The sequence below is a fragment of the Leucoraja erinacea genome, chromosome 12 (genome assembly GCF_028641065.1).
Source record: "Leucoraja erinacea ecotype New England chromosome 12, Leri_hhj_1, whole genome shotgun sequence".
NCBI lineage: Eukaryota > Metazoa > Chordata > Chondrichthyes > Rajiformes > Rajidae > Leucoraja > Leucoraja erinaceus.
Window position 1 is genome coordinate 1489979 of NC_073388.1, and position 5000 is coordinate 1494978.

General features: G+C 41.7%; 1 protein-coding gene across 2 annotated transcripts in view; it reads right to left on the reverse strand.

Annotated features, from left to right (window-relative positions):
• Positions 1-5000, reverse strand: part of LOC129701984 (muscleblind-like protein 3) — a 34696-nt gene that overhangs the window by 757 nt on the left and 28939 nt on the right. For both annotated transcript variants that reach the window (XR_008724304.1, XM_055643440.1), the window contains one exon: positions 1-1714. This exon is cut by the window's left edge and continues 757 nt beyond it. The gene's annotated coding sequence lies outside the window, so the exon portion shown is untranslated. The remainder of the gene's footprint in view (positions 1715-5000) is intronic.

Sequence of the window (5000 nt, forward strand, 5' to 3'; positions counted from 1 at the left end):
AGTAGGGGTTTGCACAGCCCATCCGCACAAGGTGACTGGACCTGGCATTGACCCAGACCTGCTGGAGGGTGGGCAGCTCAGGGTGGGCCCCCCGGTCTGGTGGCTTCCAGGTCCATCCTTGCACCCACCCACCCACCCAGTCTCCCAAAGTCACCCAGTTGAGAGGATTGAAAGCGGATGATCAGGGCATTGTCCATGGTCACTGAATTCCCATTGGCCCGGCCACCATTTGGTATTCCTCCCCCTCTGCCAATGCCATCAAAGACTGGGTGGAGGCAAATCTCCTGAAGGGTCCGGTGACAATGAGAACAACTCCTCAACTCCTCCTCCTCCCCACTCTGTCCCAGTTTCACAAACCAGGATTGCCACACTCACCTGTCTTGTCCGAGGCGCTGAGTTTCAATGAGAAGGAAGTCGTTCTGACCAGCTGTATCATGAGATTACACACTAACACATGCATGGCTCCTCCACAATAACCAGCCCCATTGCATCACAACCGCTCAGGAGGAAAGACAGGTCAAAAATACATCAGCGAAGGGAAGCATGCCTTTAGTAGAATCGCCAATGATCTCGCTGCTGTTGGCTGTATCTCGCCAAGGACCGTGATCCACAGTTACCTGCCCGTTACATTGCTGCCTTCATGTCTACATGGATGTTTTTGAGCCAGGTGTTAATATCATAAGGTCATAAGGAATAGGAGTAGAATTAGGCCATTCAGCCCATCGAGTCTACTCCGCCATTCAATCACGGCTGCTTTATCTCTCCCTCCTATCCCCATTCTCCTGCCTTCTCCCCTTAATTAACACCCATATTAATGTGGCTGAACACTGCATGGTGTCACCGATCAGGACTAGGTGAATAAATAAATTTATTGGCCAAGTATTCACATACAAGGAATTTGCCTTGGTGCTCCGCCCGCAAGTGACAACATGACATCGAGTGACTCCGCCTGTGTTATACTGAAGCATACATCAATATTCACACTGGAAGTATTTCTGTACCAAACATGGACATTAACTGTGGAGGTTCTACAAGTTGATATTAGATATCACGTAGACAAGGCATGGGGAAATACAGATAAAGGCAAGCTTGCTCTCGGCTACAATTATTTTTTCCCTGTTTCCCATTGACATTCATGTGATTTTCTTTGTAATAACGACATATAAAGGTTGTGATCAATAGGGAGCTATTGTGGAAAGCTGTTCCACAAAAGACATTTCCTTAAAAACAAAACTAGTTTTAAAAATTCTGATGTAAACTTAACATTCAGTTAAGATAACACTCTCACATAAAAACTGAGACAGATAAACAATTTCCATTGATAATATACATTAAACCAACAGTCTTTATACGCTGAGAATGGTTTTCACTATTAACATGGATTGATTATAAATGTATTACGCCAATGAGATATAAGTCGTGTTATACCTCATTTAATTACTAAACACACACACACACACACACACACACGCGTGGTTCTAACAGGAGGAAGGAAATATACTTGACATTTTTTTAGTGCTTTTTCTTTTTCTTCTTGACATTCCCATCATTTTGGTTTTGGTTAGCATGTTGGCTGTGGTGGTAGGCTTACTTGTGGAGGTGGTGGGGGGGGGGGGGGGGGGGGGGGGGGGGGGGGGTGATGGGAGTATGTACAGAAAGGCCATGTGCAGTTACCCACCAGAGTGCTGTTCATTACTTCAGCCCCGATGTCCTGCTGTACAAGAGACAAGAAGCAGAGTTAGACAGCACAGCTACACAACGACACACGGTACTGCCCAGAATATTTCATTCAACCCCACCCAACAACACCCCCTACACCCAGCCAGTCACCAGCAACGTTACTGATACAAAACTAACTTACTATTAATCCTAGTACTAGATTCATAGAGTACTAGTCATAGAGTACTAGTTATGGAGTACTAGTCATAGAGTACTAGTTATATACTAGTCATAGAGTACTAGTCATAGAGTACTAGTCATAGAGTACTAGTCTTAGAGTACCAGTTATGGAGTACTAGTCATAGAGTACTAGTCATAGAATACTCGTCTTAGAGTACTAATTATGGAGTACCAGTCATGTAGGTATGTTGCAAAGCGTACCTGAAGCGTGGCTGAAAATCTGTCCCAGCCCGTGTGCGCGATTTTGGCGCCGTTTAGAGGGGGGCGGGTTTAAAACGCGATTTTCACTAGGCTGTTCCAATCGAAGATGTTCAGCCTAGTAAATCATTAATGAGAAATCGCTGAAAGACCCCGTCGCAAAGGGTATTATTAGTTTTTATGGCCTTGTATGATAGTTATAATAGTTTAAAAATCACTCTCTAAACCCGCGACCTTACGCAACCACAGGGCTGCATGGAGCTGTATACAGAAGGTATGTAGCTTATTTTTACATTAAAAAGGGCTTCTTAAGATCCCTTTATACAAAGTTTAATATTGCGAGTAGCTAATTTTGGCCCCATTATATCCCGCAGTATTTTTCTGGGCATTTGAGGTACAAATCTACCGCAATGTGAACGTTCTAAACCAGCGCGTTCACAGGAACCCACTGGAAAGCTGATTTAAAATGGACTTTAATTTACAGCAATTGAACACTAAATTCCTTCCATTTGGCCTATAAATTAATGTAAATGAGATTTCAAAATCATGTTTTATTGTGAATTATTTATGAATATTATTTGGACACTTGGGCTATTTAAAAATGTTAATCATTTATTAAGAAATGGATAGATGTTTAGATCTAGTCAATTGAAGTTTGAAATTAGCTACACTTGGGTAACTAACTAATTATATGTTTTAATTTCAGGTCATCCAAGTAAGATTATTTTATATTTGTTTCAGAATGGTTCAATCTACGATAACTGAAAATTTAATTCAGTTCTCTTAATTTTTAAGAAGGTTATGGGCTTTTGACTGTTCACGATCACAGCTTTTTTGTAATGTCCATAGAAAATCAATAGGGAACAAGATGCTAATTTCCGAGTATGAAAATGGCCATAACGTTTTAAATACTTGAGATATGAAAGTGAATTAGGTGTCAAATTAAATTTCTTTTTATGCTTTATCTGATGGGATAAATTGCAGACTTGATTTTTTAAATCTCAAAATTTTGTAACATTGCTAAGTCATGGAGTACTATTTATAGTATTAGTCAAATACTAGTCATAATACTAGTCATATAGTACTAGTTATAGTGCTAGTCATAAAGTACTAGATATAGAGTACTGCGCATAGTACTGGTTATGGAGTACTAGTTATAGAGTACTAAATTCATAGATTACTAGTCATAGAATACTAGTTATGGAGTATTAATCATAGGGTACTAGTTATACACTAGTTATAATACTAGTCATAGAGTACCAGTGTTGGAGTACAAGTTATAAAGTACAGGTTATATACTAGTCATCAAGTGCTAGTTATAGTACAAGTTATAATACTAGTCATAGAGTATTAGTCATAGAGTACTAGTTATAGAGTACTAGAGTCACAGGGTGTTTTAATGTCATACGTCCCAGATAGAACATGGACATGTTTACTTGCAGTTACACAACAGAATAAGGTGTAGACTATTTTCTAAATGGGGTAAAATCCTGAAATCAAAGGGACTTGGGAGTGCTGGTGCAGGATTCCCAAAAAGTTAATCTACAAATCAAATCGGTAGTAATGAAGGCAAATGCAATTTATTTATTTCAAGAGGGCTAGAATACAAAAACAGGGATGTAATGTTGAGGCTCTACAAGGCACTGGTCAGGCTGCATTTGGAATATTGTGAGTAATTTTGGGCACCATATTTGAGGAAGGATGTGCTGGCTCTGGAGAGGGTCCAGAGGAAGTTTAACAAGAATGATCCCAGGAATGAGTGGGTTAACATATGATGAGTGTTTGTCGGCACTGGGCCTGTACTCGCTGGAGTTTAGAAGAATGAGGGGGGACCTCATTGAAACTTACAGAATATTGTAAGGCTTGGATAGAGTGGATGTGGAGAGGATGTTTCCACTAGTGGGAGAGTCTAGGACTAGAGGTCCTTAGAATTAAAGGAAGTTCCTTTAGGAATAAGATGAGGAGGAATTTCTTTAGTAAGAGGATGGTGAATCTGTGGAAATCTTTGGTGTCCCATGTAGATGGGAGACGTTGGTCGGTGTGGACAAGTTGGGCCGAAGGGCCTGTTTCTATTGCTGTATGACTCTATCATTGGTACTAATTTTAGAGTACTAGAGTTATTGAGTATTCTTCGGAGTGCTAGTTATATACTCAGAGTGCTCGTCATAAAGTACTAGAGTACTCGCGCCATAAAATACTAGAGCCAGAGAGGACTCGTGCCATAGAGTACTAGTGCCACAGAGGACTCGTGCCACAGAGTATGACTCGTGCCACAGAGTACTAGTAGTGTCACAGAGTACTAGTGCCACAGAGTACTAGTGCCACAGAGTACTAATGCCATAGAGTACTAGTGCCACAGAGTACTAGTGCCACAGAGTACTAGTGCCACAGAGTACTAGTGCCACAGAGTGCTAATGCCAGAGTACTAGTGCCAGAGTACTAGTGCCACAGACTACTAGTGCCACAGAGAACTAGTGCCACAGAGTACTAATGCCATAGAGTACAAGCGCCACAGAGTACTAATGCCACAGAGTACTAGTGCCACAGTGTACTAGTGCCACAGTACTAGTGCCACAGAGTACTAGTGCCACAGAGTACTAGTGCCAGAGTACTAATGCCACAGAGTACTAGTGCCACAGAGTACTAATGCCATAGAGTACTAATGCCATAGAGTACTAGCGCCATAGAGTACTAATGCCACAGAGTACTAGTGCCACAGAGTACGAGTGCCAGACTACTAGTGCCACAGAGAACTAGTGCCATAGAGTACTAATGCCATAGAGTACTAGCGCCATAGAGTACTAACGCCACAGAGTACTAATGCCCCAGAGTACTAGTGCCACAGAGTACGAGTGCCAGACTACTAGTGCCACAGAGTACTAGCGCCATAGAGTACTAGCGCC